At 44.8% G+C, this 19019-nt stretch overlaps 1 protein-coding gene across 3 annotated transcripts in view; it reads right to left on the minus strand.

The window, feature by feature from the left end:
- Positions 1-7803, minus strand: part of SOCS6 (suppressor of cytokine signaling 6) — a 90440-nt gene extending 82637 nt beyond the window's left edge. The window contains exon 1 of one of the 3 annotated variants that reach the window (XR_002479024.2): positions 7714-7796. The gene's annotated coding sequence lies outside the window, so the exon portion shown is untranslated. Of the gene's footprint in view, positions 1-6950; positions 7016-7713 lie in introns of those variants that run through there. The other 2 variants (XM_021673544.2, XM_021673545.2) reach the window with 2 other exon arrangements.
- Positions 7804-19019: the final 11216 nt, after the last annotated feature.

Genomic DNA, 19019 nt, shown 5'->3' on the forward strand with positions numbered 1-19019 from the left:
TAAGACTGCTGGAAAGGAAGACAACGAAAAACCAGCCTGAGAGAAGTTTTCACAAATCTGAACCAAGAGGTGGATACTATTTGTTTAAAAAAGAGGGGGTGAGGAGAATAGTTAGAAAACAAAACTCCTACAGCCAAAAAGTAAACATCCAATAAAAGAAAAGCAGAGGGAACTCCTCTCCAAAAAACAACAACAAAACTGAAGCTAAGAAAATAAACAGATGGATTTAGGAGTTCCTATGTCCAATGAAGAAGAGCTTAAGACAGGAAAAAAGTAAAAAAAGAAAATTAGAAAATGAAAGGGAAGAAATTATAAAAGGCATTTTAATAGTTTTCCTGGAATTGAAGAACACAAGTTTACAGACAGAAAAGCACTATGGAATGCTCGCACATCCGAAGTAGAAAAGAACCACCACCAGACACACCATGGTAAAAGTTAGTATTTAGGAGGTAACACAAAAGTCCCCCAAAAGCTTCTAGGGATAAAAGATACGACTTAAATGCCTGGAAAACGGGCGGCACGCGACTTAACAGTAACACTAAAAACCGGAAGACAACAGAGCAATGCCTGCAAAATTCCAAGAGGAAACACGCTTACAACTATGACCCCCAGACAGTTCAATGACTCTCCTTGTGCCCTTGCACGTGTCTGGCATCCTTGCAGGGACTAGGCCTGGTTCTGGTCACCAGCGTGCGACCTGCAGGAACACCCACCTCTGCCATGGGGGCAACAGACAGGAACTGCAGGTGAAAGCAGACCGGACACAAAGGAAGAGGCCAAGGGAGCCGCAGACTTCGTGAAAGCAAGACACAGAGATTTCAGAGTTCATCTGTCACTGCCAGATAACTTATTCTATCTGAACTAACTATTAACCTGGAATTTTATACACGGCCAGGCGTACACCAAATACGTAGAACACAGACATTTTCTGACATGCAAGGTCTCAGTCAGCTCAACTGTAACATCCTCCATGAAGACAAATCCAAATTCCCCAGCTCCCAGGATTAAATTAAAACCTTCAGCATCAACAGCAAGAAGGGGTGCATACAGCAGACTCCATTCTGAAATCTACTACTAATGTGATGTGTGACTCTGGGCAGATGACATACCCTGCTTAGACCCGATTTCCTCATCTGTGCAAGGATGAAGATAATCTATAATCAGAGGAGTTTCTCCTAGCTCTAAATGCAGTAATTCTGCTGCAAATGTATAAAATCACTAAAATCCCACTACAATTCTCTACATTGGTACTTGCTTACATTTTCTGCCAGTCTATGGTATTTGGCAATAATGTTGTTTCCTAAATATGTTACTTTTTTTTAACTTTAAAAGCAACGTCAACAAACAAAAATGACTACTGTCTGATGGTAATATGTTACTTAAAACCAAATTTAAGCTTTAAAAACAAACACCGTTATCAAAACAAACTTTAGACAAATAACATACAAACACAGTAAAAATCTACCAGTAAGAATTCGTCTGACTTTAAAAACCTGGTAACCCAACTGCTTCAACCAACTAGCATATTATTGATATGGTCAGAATAATGTGTACCACAAAAATCACTGTAAGTGCAACCATAAACAGCACCAAATAATCGGCTATCCAGAGCGCTGAGTAAAAAGACCTTGTCTAGATAATTCTAAAGATTAACACTGAACTATGGAAATTGTTTTTGATGGAAATCTTATCTAATAGGAGCCATACATTCTTGTCTTCAAAACAGTATTTTAAGCACAAGTGTGTACATTAAGTATAATCTCAGACTGTCACAAACTGCTATATATAAATGGATGCCTCTCCAGATGACCAAATGTATCTGTTGGAAAATTTCAGGAAGGCATAATGACACCATTAGGACTTACTGATGCTCAGATCACTGCCTGCCTCCCAGGCCTTCAGATATAGCTTGTCTTCCTTCTTTTTCTCTATACTCAAGAGTCCGATACTACAGAAAATAAGATCATCATCCCTCCCCAATCTCCAAGTATGATGCCCTTTTAATAATTTTAAGAAAGTATTTTAGTATGTTGCTGTTAGGAGGGATAAAACAGTATCAGAACAAACATAATCAGAGCAGAAGGCTCGGTCTCCCATCAATGAACTGCAATGACCCCACAGCCAAGTCAGGCCACTGCTGCTAACACTGCGGCCACCTGTCATCCGTACCATTCTAGCAGCTTGCACTAATAATACTTCTGAAGACGCCCTCTAGCTTACCGCTTTCATTCCCATTTCTCTTGCTCCTTTGGTCGCAAACCCTTTTCCCACATTAGGCTTCCTTAACAAAAACACTCATGTCTAACAAAGATGTGGCTGTTTAATCAGAGAATCCTACTTTTGACTAGTCACATGTTTTAAATTAATAGTAATAATTACTTTAAGTAGGAATTATTACTATTATTTTAAAATGTAATCTGACTAGTCAAAAGCAGTCAGATTAAGGAGAATACTAGTGTTAAAGTATTAGCACTTGTTATATTTCAGGCACTGAATTAATACACTAACATGCATTATCTCATTCCATTTTCACACCAGCTCTGAGAGAAACAGCATTATTACTTTATATGTAAAGCAACAAAAACTTTAAGATTTTTTTTTTAAATCTACTCTATAAAATTGAAGTGCTGAAATTCAAACCTAGATCTGCATCCCCTTGAGAGACCGCCTTCCTCAGTTACCATCGAGGGCTCCTAAGTCTCTGACTTTTCTTTCTTTCTTATTTTTTTGAGACAGAGTCTCACTCTGTCCCCAAGCCTGGGGTGCTGTGCGATCTCGGCTCACTGCAACCTCTACTTCCTCAGTTCAAGCAATTCTCCTTTCTCAGCCTCCCAAGTAGCTGGGACTACAAGCACATGCTACCACTCCCAGCTAATTTTCGTATTTTCAGTACAGGTGGGGTTTCATCATATTGGTCAGGCTGCTCTTGAACTCCTGACCTCAGGTGATCCGCCTGCCTCGGGCTTCCGAAATGTTGGGATTACAGGCATGAGCCACCGCGTCCGGCCTAGTCTCTGGCTTTTCTAATTTCCAAGGAGTTTTTCCTTCTGGCTTTAATTCTACACCAGAAATCTGAGGATACCAGGAGGTTTCAGATAACTGAGGTTTCACTTAGTAAGCCACATGACCAGGGGAAATGTGTTTTGGGATGGTGACTTTGTACACACTACACATGACTATACTTCCAGAAGTAGGAGATCTGGGCATCTACACTGCAAGTCAGTCTGGTCCTCGAGTCACTCAGACACACATTATGGCTCTACAGGCAGTGACAGTCCTCTCTCTGTGGGGCTGTTGGGGCCATGTAATTATAAGGACTTTGGTTTTATTAGTGCTATGATTTACTCAGCTAGGCAAGCAGACCAGTTCAGAAAAGGACAAACACCAGGAAACACCAACAACTTTCTAACACGCAGACAGCATGTCGTTGCCTTTAAGGTGGAGATAACAACATGAAAACTCCCAAGTACTTTCTGTATAGCCACACCCCTCCTACTCAGTGGCCAGGCCTCTGGGATGTGTCAGGGACACAGAAAAGAAGGACCACCATAGGCATTGTGCCCTCATAGAACTTATTTTGTTTACTTTTAAACAAGTAAACACAATAATTACAGAAAATAATAGAGGTTACGAAGGAACCATACAAGTTAATGACTTGGGATTACTAAAGGAACCGTAAGGTAGTTCAGGAAGTCTCTGGGTGGTGACACTGGCATTAAGATCTGAGAATGAACCAACCACAGAAGCCACCGAAGGACACTGCAGTCAATCAGAACTACTGTGTCAAAGGTGGGGGTGCAGGAAGCAGCTCAGATTACTGAGGAACAGAAAGGCTAGGGCAGAACTCTGGTAAGGCAGGGAGGTTGTTCAAGATGAGAACTAGGGAGAAATGAAAACACATTTCAGAACTAGGCAGAAATGTTACAGTCGATGGTAAAGAGTTTGGATTTTTGGCACAGGAACTCATACCTGCAATCTCAACGTTTTGGGAGGCAAAGGTGGGAGGATCACTTGAGCCCATGATTTGAAGACCAACCTGGGCAACATAAGGAGACTCCAGCTCTACAAAAAATTAAAAAATCAGCTGGGCAAGATGGAATGTACTTGCGGTCCCAGCTACTAGCTGAGGGGAGCTGAGGTGGGAGGATTGTTTGAGCCTGGGAGGACGAGGCTGCAGTGAGTTCTGATCACGCCACTGCACTCCAGCCTGGGCAACAGACCAAGATCCCCACCTCAAAAAAAAAAAAAACTTTAGATTTTACCATAAATACATATTCATTGTAACTTTGTGAGATAAATTATCATCCTCACATGAGGAATAAGACTCAGAGGGCATACAGAACGTGTTCAAGTTCACAGAGATGGTAAATGGATGCTCCAACACGTCCAGAGTGTGCAAGGCGGGAACTGAAACCTCACATGACTTTATCTAAATATGTCTGTTCTTGAAACATCAAGACCAACAGCCACCTAAAAACAACTGCCCCAACTAAGTAAAATTTATTGTTTGTATGGGTCAGTAAAGACCTGAAATCAGTATAAGTAAACGGTGTCCTCAGTCCTAAAGCCATCATGACTTATTAGCTAAACCCACATGCCGAACAGCATAATAAATTATCCATAAAAACATTAAAGATAATTTCACTTTAAAACAATATTAAACATCTCTTACGTTGTTTCTCTTTTAAAATCTAAACAATTATATCTATCAATCTGGCCATATAAGAAAGTTTCTCCTTTTTATGACATACACTAGTATCAGGAATTTCTCCCTTGTAAAACGAGTAATTTTACAAAAGTACTTCGGCACCACAGATGTAAATAAAATTTCCAGAATTGGAAGAGGTCAGGGATGAGGACAGAGGACTGAAATAGACAGTCCTCACTTCCTACAAAGGATGAAATAAACAGAAAACAGCAAAAGGAGATCTTTTTAGTTCATTTATTTATCTAACTTTATTAAGCATTAAAATAGAATGTATACACATCCATCAGCTATACTGGATTATAAATGAGGTATTACTTCCAAATGCATATGTATTTATGTATGTAATATCCTTTCTCATGCGTGCATATTTTTAAGAGAATAACAATTATCGTCACAGATTTGCAAATGGCAGACGCTCCCCAACTTACATCCCAGTAAGCCCATGATAAACTGAAAATACCTTAAATATCAAAACTCACAGTGGGCTTATATGGATATAAGTCGAGGCGCATACCGAATGTGTATCATTTCTGCTCCACCAAAAAGTTAAAAAATCCAAAATTGGGGACCATCTATATGTTTGGACTTTTAAATAAGATCACACCTCTATAAGCAAAATAAAAAACATGATCAATAACCCAAAAGTCTCCTGAAAACTGGCCACAATGGAGAAAACTAGCAAGATTTTCTCTGAGGAGTGTAGTTACACAAGACAGACGTTAAGAGGACACTTGCAGGCTGGGCGCGGTGGTTCATGCCTGAAATCTCAGGGCTTTTGGGAGGCTGAGGTGAGAGGATCTTGAGGCCTGCAGTTTGAGACCAGCCTCGGCAACACAGCGAGACCCCACTTCTACAGAAAACAATCAGCCAGGTTTAGTGGCACATGCCTACAGTCCCAGTTACTCAGGAGACTGAGGGAGGTGGATCACTTGAGCCCAGGAGTTCAAGGCTGCAGTGAGCCACGACTGCACCACTGTACTCCACTCTGGGTGACAGAGGAAAAACAAAAAAGAAGATACTTGCTTTCTGTTTCCTAAAAAAAAAAAAGGGGGGGAGGGGGCATTAAAAAGAATACCTTTTCCAGTTCTAATACAAGAATGAAGAAAAACACTGGAAGGCAAAATGCCTAGAAACTCAGTCAGTACAGCACCATTTTCCAGCCAACGCCCGGTCAATGGCACTCAAATCCCTTCTCTGGTGGGGAGGGGCCCCCCTGCCAAGAGAGGGGGTCAGGGGATGCCCTAAGGGTGTGCTCTTGGGTGGGAGGAGCAAGGAGAAAGGAGCAAGGGGCAAAACTACCAATTTAGAGGGTAATTTAAAAGATAAATGATAAAAGGTAAGAGAGAGAAAGTGGTCCAAAAGAGACGCTAAATGGAATTCGAAAAAAGTATAGATTCAGGTGAATACCTGGCTGATCCTTACCCAGGCACAAGTGGAAAGCCCTGGCCACACCCCAGACAGAAGCTCTTCTAGAAATCAAGTCCACTGTCCACGAACCAGCTTCCTCCAAGGCACCAAGGCAGGCTTAGGGAGGGTGTTGGAACCAAAGGGTTAAGGCCACCTATTTAGTTTACAACGGAATGGATCCTAGACCTTACCACATCCACGCGTGCACAAAACCCACTAGGAGGAGAAATTAGCCCACAGGAAAGCATTACAGACTTTTTTCCGGGTTTTGTGAAAGCTGGTGAGCAATACTATTCCTGTTTTTAAGTAAGTCTGACTGTCCACAGCATTAACTATTCCACTAAGATTCATTCATTCAGGTAAGCTAAATGGATTTAATGCTGTGGGTTTAAAAAAAAAAAGTCAAGATAAACTGCTACCTTCTGTGGTTGAGAAGACGTCAGATATCTTAACTGGAAGTAGACCATTTACCTCTGTTTGATTACTAATATATCTTTACCCCAAGGAACACAGTAAATTTAAAACGTCTCTGGGAGATGTTCAGCATGTGCAATTCACGTTATTTCTATCATTAGTGTGTTCTCTGTCCTCATGCACAGTGCGTGTTGCCTTATCCGGGCAGACGCTGCAGAAACATTTGTTGAAATGAATTCAACATTATTTATTTTGCTACCGGAAGACTGAGTTCTGCCACATATTCCCACCTGGCCCTTCATTCCAAACACTGGGGATGGGAACCCCAATTTCACATTCCAACCACACATCCCAAGTTTTGTGCCAGGACCTGCCTCTAAGAAACTTCCATAATTCTGCTCCGTGAGCCACAAGGGTGTACCTGAAGTTGCCAACTCCCGAAGCAAACGGAAAATTCAGGCCCGCGTCGGTCCCAGGAGCGCTTTAAATTCCACAATCGTCCCTTCCCCACACCCGGGTGAGTGCGCGGCCGGCCGGCGGCACCTTCGGCTGCAGAGCAGCCCCGGCCTGCCCCTCCGCCAGCGCCGGCGCGACCTCGCGGTGGGGCGGGGGCGTCCCCGAGTCCCAGCACCGCGCCCCGGGCCCGCCCTCGCGCCTGCGGCCTTGCCGCGCCCCGACCCCCGGCCCGCGGAGGTCCGAGCAGGGACCCGGCAGGGGCGCTGAGCCGCGCAGGCCCCGCGCCGCCGCCCAGGCCTCGCCGAGCCCCGGCCTCTCCCCGGCGAGCTGCGGGCAACAAAGGCGGCGGCCCGGGCCGGCGCGTCGCGGCCGAAGAGGCCGAGAGGTCGGGAAGAACCGCCCGCGGCCGCGCAGGCCTCAGCCCTTCTGGGGCCGCCGCGCCCCGGCCCCGGCTTCCCGGTTCCCGCGTCCCCGCTCCGGGCCCTGGCTCCCCAGCCTCGGCCCCGACCCGCGCACCCGCCGAGGCGGCGCAGGCCCTAGCGCTGACCCAGACCCGCTGCTGCAGCCCCCGCGCCCGGCGGCCTCCCTGGCCCGGCCCGCGCGGGATCCGCCCCCTGAGCCGCGAGGCGGAAACCAGCCCGGCGGCCAGTGCCCGGGGCTGCGGACGAGCCGGAGGCGGACGGCGAAGCCCGGTCCCAGCCTCCCGCCCGGGTTCCCCGAACGCTCACCCGGAGGCGGCCCGGCTCCGCTTCCTCGCCCAGCGCCGGCGCGACTGCCGCGCTCGCCTTCTCTTCTCGACAACTCCTCCTCCCGCCTCCTTCCTCCTCCTCTTCCAGGAGGGGCGCGCGATCGCGGCGCCTCGGCCCGAGCGGGGAGCGGGTGCGGAGGAGCCGAGCGGGCCGCCCCGCGCCCACTACTCGGGCCCGCGGCGCAGGCGGGGCGTCGGGGCGCGCGAGGCTAGGGCTGGGGGCCGCGCGGGGCGGGGCGGGGCGGGGCGGGGCGGGGCGGGGCGGGGGCCCGGCAATGGGTGGGGGGTTCCGAGGGGAGGAGCGCCGGGCCAGGGTCGTGGGGCGGGCTGGGCGCGGAGCCCGGATCTTCCCACCCCCGCACCCTCTTGCGCCTCTCCGCCGGTGGCTGCAGGCGGCTGCTCCTCCAGCCCTCGGGGTCCCTGGTGCCTTCCCTCCGGCTGGGGTGGCCCTGGCTAACGTGAAAAGGAAAGTCTCCTCGGCCCCCCCCCAACACACACACAGGCCCCGTGGATTTGGCGGACGCGGTCCCCGTGCCCCTGCGACCGGCGGCGGGACCCCCACACTGGTCAGGTCCGCTGGGCTCGCGCAGGGACCCCGGCCTTGTCCCCACAGGGAGGGGACCCCAGGACTGCCGCGCGCGCACGCCGTGCAGAGCCACAAGTGGGGAAGCTCTCCCCACACCTTCTCAACTGAATCGTGAAAATTGCTCTTAAAAAAACCAAACTTATTCCTTGTTTCGAGGCATCTACTTTTCCATTTAGTCGTTTTCAGAGAGGTTTTGAACAAGTAATAGTTCACTGATGTTCGTGCCGCCGAATTCCAAGGTAGTGTGATAACAAGTTGCATGTTGGGGACTTGACTGATGTCTTTGGAAACTGGCTGAACATGCTACTAAATGTATAGCAGTACCACGAAAACTTGATTTTTGTCCATAGGAAATCAATAGGAAAATTTTTATTTCTCTTATGATGAAAAGTGATTAAAAATGAATGTCATTATTATTTCAATAGAGCTTGGGGGCAGATAAGTATCATTAAAATCTATCTTAAGAATTATTGTGGACTTTAAAAGTTGTTTCTTGAATAGTATGGACCGTTTAAAAAGAAAACAAGTACAGAGATTAAAAAGGCTAGAAAAAAAGTCTAAAAAAGTTGTTCAGGTGTGAGTTTTTACCAGAATTATATCTCGAGAAAGTTGTTAGTTACACAATGTTCAGGTACAGTAATCTTATTTCCTATGTTCGATATACAATACTCCACAAGAAATCTAGATTCATAACAGAAAAGTTGGAACTTTAGGTGATGCAAAGTTGATGTCATTTGTTGTGTATCATACACTATCATTGTCATTTTCAGTTTTTACTTGATTTATTAATAAAATGCTACCATTATTGTTACCGTGATTGAAATGCAACACAATTCTGAAATACCTAATTACAATGATTGGAGAATGGAGGTTGAAATAGAATTGGCAGAGAGGTTAGTGGGAAACACAACATACAGTAATTAGCGGTGACTCACGCCTGTAATCCCAGCACTATAGGAGGCCAAGGCAGGCGGATCATGAGGTCAGGAGTTCGAGACCAGCCTGGCCAACACAGTGAAATCCCGGTCTCTACTAAAAATACAAAAATTAGCCGGTCATGGTGGCAGGTGCCTGTGATCCCAGCTACTCGGGAGACTGAGGCAGGAGAATTGCTTGAACCCGGGAAGTGGAGTTGCAGTGAGCAGAGATAGTGCCATTGCACTCCAGCCTGGGCGACAGAGCGAGACTCCGTCTCGAAAAGAAAAGAAGCAAACTTTTCAATCCCACTGCCTCGGGATGCCAGTGTCTCCTTATTTTTTCTAAAAAGGACAACCAGCAGGAGCTGTGCAACAGGGGGCTAGTAGTAAGCCTTTTTCACAGCAATGGGGCTGTGAAGGGTGGGGAAGAGTTGACTCTTCTGGGAGACACTTGAATGTATGGTTAAGACCCAGGGGTTCTGAGTCTGGCAGAGCTAGAACAGAGGCACAGCTTTGACAGGTCAGACAGCTGTGTGACCTCAAACAAGTTTCTCAGTTGTAACCTCAGTTTCTACTTTTGTAAAGGGGGAGTGAAGGGGCTTGATACGAATTATGCCAAATAGTTGTAAGATTTCATGAAATAATGCACAAAAACCACTAGGGGCCTAATGAATCAGGCCTTGCATTCAGTTCTTTTGAATATATTATGTCCTTTAATTTTCATATCAATCTGGTAAGATCAGTATTAACATCATCCCTGCCTTACAGATGAGGAAACTGAGATGTGCAGTGTGAAGGTAAGAATTCACTCTCCCCAAGTCACAGCTACTATAGGGCAGAGCTGGAATTTAGGCTTAGGCCTCTGTGATTCCAGAATATAAGCCCTTTACCACTAAATAGTGATTACAATATTGATAATATAGCAACAACTTCAGTGTAGAGATATTAGTCTAGATATACTATTAAAATCGCCATGCTTGGCTGAATTTCAGACACTTTTTGGCCATAAACATGTGTTATCTTCTTGGCTATCCGCCATTGAACCCTTTTTCCCATCAGCACTCGCTCTCTTTTTGGAGGAAATCTTATCTTTGCTCTACCAACACCCAGCACAGCTAAGATATATGCCCATAACTCACCTACTTAAACTCTTCCCCAGGCCAGATAGGGAGGCTCACACCTGTAATCCCAGCACTTTGGGATGCCAAGGTGGGAGGTTCACTTGAGGTCAGGAATTCGAGACCAGCTTGAGCACCATGGCCAGATGTTGTCTCTACAAAAAATTAATATATTAGCAGGGTGTGGTGGCACGGAGGCAGGAGGATCTATTAAACCCAGGAGTTCCAGGTTGCAGTGAGCTATGAACATGTCACCACACTCCAGCCTGGGCAACAGAGCGAGACTCTGTCTTACAAAAAGAATCAGGCTGGGGGCAGTGGCTCACACCCATAATCCCAGCACTTTGGGAGGCCAAAGCCGATGGATTGCTTGAGCCCAGGAGTTTGAGACCCGCGTGGGCAATGTGGTAAAACCCTGTCTCTACTAAAAATACAACAATTAGCTGGGCATGATGGTACACGCCTGTAGTTCCAGTTCTTTAGGAGGCTGAGACTGGAGGATTGCTTCAGCCCAGGAGGCAAAGGTTGCAGCGAGCCACTGCATTCCAGTCTGAGCAACAGCGTGAAACTCGCTCAAAAAGAAAGAGAGAGAGAGGGAGAGAGAAAAGGGAGGGAGGGAGGATGGGAAAGAAGGAAGGGAAGGGGAGGGGAAGGGAAGGGGGAGGGGAAAAGGAAGGGGGAGGGGAAGGGGAAGGGGAAGGGCAGAACCAAAAACTTCTTGTCCAGATGCTTACTGTTGTGCAAGTGATACAATCATGGAGGGCTCCTGGAAGAGGACAGGATCACATCTACGGTAAGAAGGTACCTGCACCAAGTTGATCCAGTACCAGTCCCCAACACCTTCTAACAAATCTCTGTTTTGCTCAAGATAATCAATTTCTATTGTTTACAATTACAAATGCTGTCTGTTATACTTGCTAAAACATGGAGATAGCCACCAGTCATATTGAAAGTCTAGCCTCTGACCAGGGACGGGAAGCATAGTTCCACTGCTTCCTCCTAGAGCAATGGCTTATAGAACCAGAAGCACCCTTGCTGATCATCCTCAACATTCCCTTTTACAGACAGGAAAACGGTCCAACATCCTCATTGTAAGGAGGAGGAAACAGACTGAGCTCAAATACTTTGCCCAAAGTAACAAAGTTAAAAGTCAAGTCATGACTTGAACTGACATTTCCCAATTTCAAGTCTTGTTTGATTTATAATATTAAGCCTCTTCCCTTCTTCTGAAAGGGGAAAAAGGGAAGTCCAGACTTGAGAAAACTGGGTGGAAGCAGGATGGGTTACAGCGTGCAGCCTTCCATCCCAGTCCTGATGTTTCAAGTACAGTCAGACCTCACTTAACGACAGTGACATGTTCTGAGAAAAGTGTTACTAGGTGATTCCGTCCTTCTGCTAACATGATAGACTGTGCTTACACAAACCTAGATGGAGCCTACTATACACCTAGAATAATAGGGTATAGCCCATTGCTTCTAGGCTACAAACTTGTACCGCATGTTACTGTACTGAATTCTGTAAGGCAATGGTAACCCAATGGTATTTGTGTATCTAAACATATCTAAATGTAGAAAATGTTCAGTAAAGATACAGCATTATAATCTTTTAATGGGATCACAATCATGTATGCAGTTGACCAAAACATTAATCGGTGCGTGACTGTGCATCCTCGGTACTAAAAGCACTCCGGGGCCCCTGTGAAAAGCTGCAAAGTAAGCAAGATCTGCCACCCTCCTTCCATTGCCCTTCTGCTGCGCCTGCCTTCCTGTCTTGCTGGTTCAGGTGCTGCACTCCACTCACTCAAATTTCCCTTGCATGGTACTTGTACGAGGTTACATAATGTCCCCCAAAGAGTCGTGTCCTTTCCAGAACCTTAGAATGCGACTTCGTCGGAAGTGGGGTCCCTGCCACTGTTAAGTTGAAATGAAGTCCTGCTGGGCTAGAGTGGGCCCTTACTCCAATGTGACTGGCATCTTTATAAGAGGACAAGAGACAGAGACACACACAAGGAGGGGAAAGCAGGTAAAGACAGAGAGAGAACCCTGCGGAGGCAGACTGGATTGATGCATCTGCAAGTCAAGGAACACCAAGAATTGCTGTCAACACCAGAAACTGGCAAGAGGAACCGGGCGTGGTGGCTCATGCCTATAATCCCAGCGCTTTGGGAGGCCAAGGCGGGCGGATCACAAGGTCAGGAGTTCAAAACCAGCCTGACCAACATGGTGAAATCCGTCTCTACTAAAAATACAAAAAATTAGCTGGGAGTGGCGGAATGTGTCTGTAGTCCCAGCTACTCAGAAGGCTGAAACAGGAGAATCGCTTGAACCCGTGAGGCAGAGATTGCAATGAGCCAAGAAGTGCCACTGCACTCTAGCCTGGGCGACAGAGCAAGACTCTGTCTCAAAAAAAAAAAAAAAAAGAAAAAAAACAAGAACTGTTCAATGAAGCACTGTTTGTAGTAGTGAAAACCTCAAAACAACACTGAGGACGATGTGAATGTCTGCATAATGGGATAAATCAAATGACTTCCATTTAAACAAAAAAATGAGTAAACTCAATTATAGGTATCAACATGGATATATATTAAGGACATTAGTGAGACAAAAAACTAGTTCTAGAAGGACACATACAGCATGAAACCATATATGTCAGATTTGAAGCATTCAAACTAATAATATACATTTTTTATGGGTACATGTATATATAGAAAAAGTGTAAGGCAGAGAGCAGTGGCTCATGCCTGTAATCCCAGCACTTTGAGAGGCTGAGGCAGGTGGATCACCTGGGGTCAGGTGTTTGAGACCAGCCTGGCTAACATGGTGAAACCCCATCTCTACTAAAAATACAGAATTAGCTGGGCGTGGTGGCAGGTACCTGTAATCCCAGTCACTAGGGATGCTGAGGCAGGAGAGTCGCTTGAACCCGGGAGACGGAGGTTGCAGTGAGCCCAGATAGAGCCACTGCATTCCAGCCTGGGGTGACAGAGTGAGACTATGTCTAAAAAAAGAAAAAGTATATAAACTTGAATAGGGAAGATACACACACACACACACTTTAAGGTTGTTATCCTTGGGGACAGAGACAGGAGAATCATCAGAGAGACATACAAAGGGGATTTTTCCTTAAAAAGGGAAGGATATATTCCTTCTTTTAAGAAAAACTCAAAAGTATGGCTGGACGTGGTGGCTCACATCTGTAATTCCAGCACTTTGGGAAGCAGAGGTGGGCAGATCGTGAGGTCAGGAGTTAGAGACTAGCCTAGTTAATATGGTGAAACCCTGTTTCTACTAAAAATACAAAAATTAGTTGGGCGTGGAGGCACGTGCCTGTTGTCCCCGCTACTCAGGAGGCTGAGGCAGAAGAATTGCTTGAACCCAGGAGGCGGAGGTTGCAGTGAGCCAAGATCAAGCCACTGTACTCCAGCCTGAGCGACACAGCAAGACTCCATCTCAAAAAAAAAAAAAAAAAAAGAAAACAAAAACCCAAACATAAACAAAGCGAAATGCGAACATTTGTTAAATTTCAGTGGTGAGTACATGGCTGTGCCTTCTACTAGTCTGTGTTTTTTCAGCATGTTTGAAATATTTTTAAAACAATTTATGTGGGGATTCTGAAGTCAAACGCAAATTCAGACCCTTTCTCTACTGCCTCTAGTACTCAAGTACCATTCTACAGCTAAAGAAGGTACGAATTGGCAGCCACCACACCCGTCTGAAGTCAAACGCAAATTCAGACCCTTTCTCTACTGCCTCTAGTACTCAAGTACCATTCTACAGCTAAAGAAGGTACGAATTGGCAGCCACCACACCCGGCTAATTTTTGTATTTTAGTAGAGACGGGGTTTCACCATGTTGGCCAGGCTGGTTTCGAACTCCTGACCTCAAGTAATCTGCCTGCCTTGGCCTCCCAAAGTGCCAGGATTATAGGCATGAGCCACCACACCCTGCCCTATTTCTCTATTTTTTTTAAATCAGGTGAAATACAGTCCAGAGCTTTTATCTTATTGGCTTGGCAGAAAAATTCAAGATTGATTATTATTGAAAATGGGGTTTGTTTTCCTTCTCTAGGGTTATACATGAATCTGCTAATGTGATTCCTGCAGAAGGGCCCTCTCATCTTTCTCTCCTCTGGTTCCCCTGACATCCTGTTGTTCAGGTCTAAGTGGTTTCTAAAGAGCAGGCTTGCAGGTGGGATTCTTTGCGGTGTTGGGAGCTTGGGGTCAGCCCACTTTTGCCTTCCTTTTGAAGTATTGCACTTTTCTCTAGTCATTTCCATCAGAACTGAGATTTGAACCCTCACCTACATTCAGAGACCAGAAGCCATTTCTGCTTGTGACTCTCTCTGTTTGTGATGCCAGAGGAGAGAGAGCAACTTTTCCCATCAGGGAAGGTTCTAACTGGCTGACCTGAACAATAAATATTATTAGGGAAGTGTGGTTCTCTGGCTGACCAGGTTGGGTCCTGTGTCCATGCATGTCTGTGGAGTTAGGCATGGAACAATCCACTTAAACTATAGGGAATGGGTTTCCCATAAGGTAAAGATGGCAGTGGCACAGAGCAAGCCAAAAAAATGGAAGCCAGTCACAGTGTTAAATAAAACCAGAAGTGGACAGGAGTTAACACTGTAAGCACAGATTTTATTCAGGAACTATTGCAAAGGGGAAAAGAGAGCTCAGTATAGAACCAGGCTCAGTTCTAAATACAGCTGGGACAAGTGGGCATTTATAGCCAAAGAGCAGGGTGGGGTCTGTGGTTGGAAAAGTACTTAAAGGATTCTGGCTCAACCAACTTGACAGGATTCTTGCTGAAGGCGGGCCAGGGTGATCAGACATCACCTGGGGGCCGGTGAGGATGCGGAATCTGACCAGATATTCAGCATGAAAGTCCTTTCCAACATGACTTAACAGGATTCTTGCTCCAAACTGAGTGATGCAGGCTGACAAAAACCAAGGATGTCCACTGACTGTTGAGGCCTGGAGGGCCAAGAGAAGCCTGACTAGAGTTAGGAGGAGAGTGTCAACAGTCAGAAAAGATCTTACCTCAAAGGGTTTCTGAGGGATTAAATGATTATATAATACCCTTAGCACAGAGGTGGGCTGAGAGTAAATCCTCAATAAATGGCAGTTGTTATTACTTGTCTTTCATGGCCTTTATTATGATTGTAATCCTGTAATTATTTACATGATTGTTAAAGTCTTTCTCTCATGGGAGAGGTTTCCTCATTCCCTACTGTATCTTTAGCACCTATTAGAGTGCTGGCACCCAGTGGGTGTTTAGTGAGACATTGTTGAATAAATGAAGGATTTAATGACGTCATCATATTTGTTTTTTAAGAACTATATGTGAAAATACTAATTTTGCCTGGGACTAAATTGATGGTAGAATAAAAGACTAACGGTAAATGTATTTCACAGTGTTTTTATTTCCATTCACAAAATTCCCAGATGTGCTTAGTAAAATTATTGCCAGTTTGTGAATGAGAATCTGCATGAGTAATTTATGTGACGATCATACATGGAACTAATTATATGAGAGTCACTAAGTTTGCCAAACTTCTCAGTTGCTTTTAATTTAGTATCTCTTTAACAAACTTTATAACACGTGTTTTCACATCAGGTTTTTGTTTATTTATCTCAAGTCATGTGTAAAGTCCCACTTAGAAAGATTTTTAGGTTCTAGATATAGATAAGATTTTGATTAGAAAAAGACCGTATGTTCAAGGTTAATGACTTACTTTTATGATTGATTGATTGAGACAGGGTTTTCCTCTGTCACCCAGGCTGGAGTCCACTGGTACAATCATGGCTCACTGCAGTCTCACGCTCCTGTCTCAGACTCCCAGGTAGTGAGACTCTAGGTTGTGCCAGGCTCAATTTTTTTTTTTTTTTTTTTTTTTATTGTGGAGACATAGTCTTGCAATGTTGCCCAGGTTGGCCTCAAACTCCTGGCCTCAAGTGATCTTCCCACCTCAACCTCCAAAATGCCCACATTACAGGCATGAGCCACCACACCTGGCCTAAGGTTAATGACTTTTACAAAGCCTAATTTCTTATGTTAAAGAGAACTCAAAAGTGACAGTAGTTCAAGTAGTTTCTTTGTTTAGGCTGCTGTAGGAAAATACTATAAACTGGATGGTTTATAAACAATGGAAATTTATTTCTTACAGTTCTGGAGGCTGAAGGTTTGTGACTGCAGTGCTGGCAAATTCAGTGCTGGTTGGGTCCCCACTTACTGGTTTGTGAACAGCCATCTTTTTGCTCTGCTATCACATGGCAGAAAAAGTGAGGGAGCTCTTCAGGGCCTCTTCTATAGGAACACTAATCCCATTCATAAAGCCTCCTTCTTGAGCTGATCACCTGTCCAAGGCTCCACCTACCAACACTGTCATACTGGGGATTAGGATTTGAACATAAGAATTTTGAGAAGACACAAACATTCAGACCATAGCGAGTGATAAAACAGATTTTATTCAGGAGTTGTTGCAATCGAGGAAAAGAGACTTCGGTATAGAGCCAGGTTCAATTCCAAAGATTTATAGCCAAAGAGCAGGGTGGGGTCAGTGGATAGAAAATTGCTAAGGAGAAAGGTAAGTGGTAAGAGGAGCTTTTGGCTCAACCGACTTGTTAGAATTCTTGCTGAAGACAGGCCAAGGTGATCAGATATCACTTGCGGGATGGTGGGGATGAGAAAGTAGATTAGATATGAGAAGTGATCAGATATCAAGGGTAGGGGAGTCTCTCTAAACTGACTTAACAGGATTTTTTTAAACTGAGCTATGCAGATTTGGCAAGGATGGGGTCCTGTTGAGAAGAGAATTTAGAGGAGCCTGACTAACATTTGGTCAAGATGAGAGTTTCCATCACTAACAAACCTTTTATTTTTCCACTGTTATTTTTCAGAAGGTATTAACCCAAAGTTACAAATTGCTAGAATGGTGCAGGGAAAGAAAAATACTTTTTTCTTCAACCCTTATAGTTTCTTAGTTGGAATGGACCCCTGTAACAAAAGACAGGTTAACAAGAAAAAAGCAGAAGTTTATTCACATGTATATTTCACATCTACATGGGAGAAACCCAGAGAGTGAGTACTTCTCAAAGAGGTGACTTTGAATCCAGCTCCTTCGACATCTTCACCAAAACACAGTACATTTTGAGAGAAGGGACAGGACAAAGGAAAAGCATTGTTAGCCCGAGGGGTGGGAAATTGGGTTGAATGCAAATAAATGATAGCTAAATCTAGTTAGACAGGTTTATTCATGTAGATTCCTCTGAACTCATCTCCAGTGTTGAGTTGAGTGGTTAATCTTCATTATCCCCGGTGGAAAGGAAGGCAGGATACCTTTTGTCTTCATAAGCCTATATCCTCCTTTTAGGTGACTATGGGGAGGACAGAGAGCTTTTCTACATGGACTTCTTAATTGCCTTTAGCTCAACAATCTTTCATATTTTGGGGTGGCATATTCTGGTCTCCCACATTGTCAACAATTATTTTAAGGTGGTTGTCCTACAATTTGCAATTCAGACATATCCTTGAGAATGAAACTAGTCAGTCACAGATTATGAAATACTTTATATCTGATGAACGTCAGATTTATTTCATTAAAAACGAACTATTGGAAAGAGTAGATATTGAAAATGGAATAATGCGATATTATTTCACTTTGTGAGCAACCCAGAACAAACCTATAGGATGTAAGTGGTGATATACAGGGGCCAATCAATGATTACAGAGGCACTTAGATTAACAGTATAATCTATGTAGAAGTCACTTTACTCTCTTCAGTTAACAGCAGATGTATCTAAGAAGTATGATATCTGTGCTAGGTCAGGCAAAAGTTCTGGTCATTTCAGTGTCTTGTACAATAATAAACATACCTTAGAAATTGGTATGTATAAATTTCCCATCCTGAGTCACATTTTAGTAGTCGCTGACCAAATGACTTAGGATCAAAAGGCGCTCTCTTTGAACAAAGTACTGTACAAGTGATTTCAGTGTGTGTGACTTTCCCCTGCCAGGACCCATTTTACTGTCAGAGTTGGCTCAGAGTTTTGGCTGAGGTTGGGAATAATAGGTGCTAAGTACCTTTCTTTTAAGTGCTGGTCTATCTATGCCAGATTCACGGAAGCCTTGCTCTACAACCTGTTCTGCCTGAATTAGCCCACCCACCTACCTTCCCACATAAAACAGAAGTTATGTGTCTCATCCTGTAATGAGGGAGAGATGGAACTCTTTCCGCCCCATTTTAAGCAAGAGAGGAGAAGGCTCAAGAGAAACAAATTTGAGAGCTTGATCTATGCCGTTGGTGTTTGAGTGGTGCAGAGACTGATATCAGACATCCAGATCCATTGTAATAGTTGCTGTCCCATGGTGCAGTAGGCACTCCCCCTGTTAGAGTAGGCAGATAGCTAGACATGAACAGGAAAAGAAGCCCCTGGGGGAGGAAGCTCTGGAAAATCTCAAGCCCCTGAATCCACCTGAAATCTGCACACCAAGTCTGAGCAAAGAAGAGGAGATATATTTAGGCAGAGAGGAACACTCTGAAACACCCCTTAGGATGCCCAGTCATTGCTCATTCTGCAGTTAAAACCGTCAGAATCTAGCTAGCTACATGTTGATAAGAAGGGCAAAAGGGAAATTAATAAGAGATACGCGGGTGCAGTAAGTAC

This window comes from Aotus nancymaae, unplaced genomic scaffold, assembly GCF_030222135.1.
Source record: "Aotus nancymaae isolate 86718 unplaced genomic scaffold, 86718_ANA_hifiasm-v0.15.2.pri h1tg000020l, whole genome shotgun sequence".
In the NCBI taxonomy this organism is placed as follows: domain Eukaryota; kingdom Metazoa; phylum Chordata; class Mammalia; order Primates; family Aotidae; genus Aotus; species Aotus nancymaae.